A 614-nucleotide genomic window follows, 5' to 3' on the forward strand; every position below is an offset into this window, starting at 1 on the left:
CTGAACCTGCAGAGTAGCATACAATGGGTCTGTGCTAAAGGCTGTTTCTATAAAGTGGGGCAGTTCCAACTTGCAAGGACAGTCTGGCACTTCTGACTCAGCCTGTAAGTAAGTTTTTTATATTTAAAGAATTTGCCCCTGACTATTCAAACGCAAGTTTTGAGCAGTGTAGAGTAGTGCTTGTTGTTTGTCGTTTCTCCGCTCACAAATGCAGACATGGTTTCATGTTTACGCGGCGCGATACACAACACAACGCGTAAAAAGACAGTATAAGTCATTATAATCAGTAATTACAGTATGTCCCCACTGGATGCAACAAATGCCTTGTTTGTAATGGGTTTTATTGGTTTTGTCTCGTCGCGCCGGGACACGGCATCACAGTATGGTAAGGGGCGTAAAATTTCCGTCACCCGCTTGAGTTATTCGGCCAATCACAACGCACTGGATAGCTGGCCAATCACAACGCACTGGATAGCTGGCCAATCACAACGCACTGGATAGCTGGCCAATCACAACGCACTGGATAGCTGGCCAATCAGAGCACACCTCGCTTTTCAGAACGATGAGCTTTGTAAAAATCGATGCGTTTCAGAAAGGTGGGGCATAGAGGAGAA

General features: G+C 45.8%; 1 protein-coding gene across 1 annotated transcript in view; it reads right to left on the reverse strand.

The window, feature by feature from the left end:
• cxadr (CXADR Ig-like cell adhesion molecule) overlaps nt 1-614 on the reverse strand; it is a 61,261-nt gene that overhangs the window by 1,575 nt on the left and 59,072 nt on the right. The gene's annotated exons all lie outside the window — the stretch shown is intronic.

Source organism: Sinocyclocheilus rhinocerous, unplaced genomic scaffold (genome assembly GCF_001515625.1).
Source record: "Sinocyclocheilus rhinocerous isolate Xijiao unplaced genomic scaffold, SAMN03320098_v1.1 scaffold603, whole genome shotgun sequence".
Lineage (NCBI taxonomy): Eukaryota > Metazoa > Chordata > Actinopteri > Cypriniformes > Cyprinidae > Sinocyclocheilus > Sinocyclocheilus rhinocerous.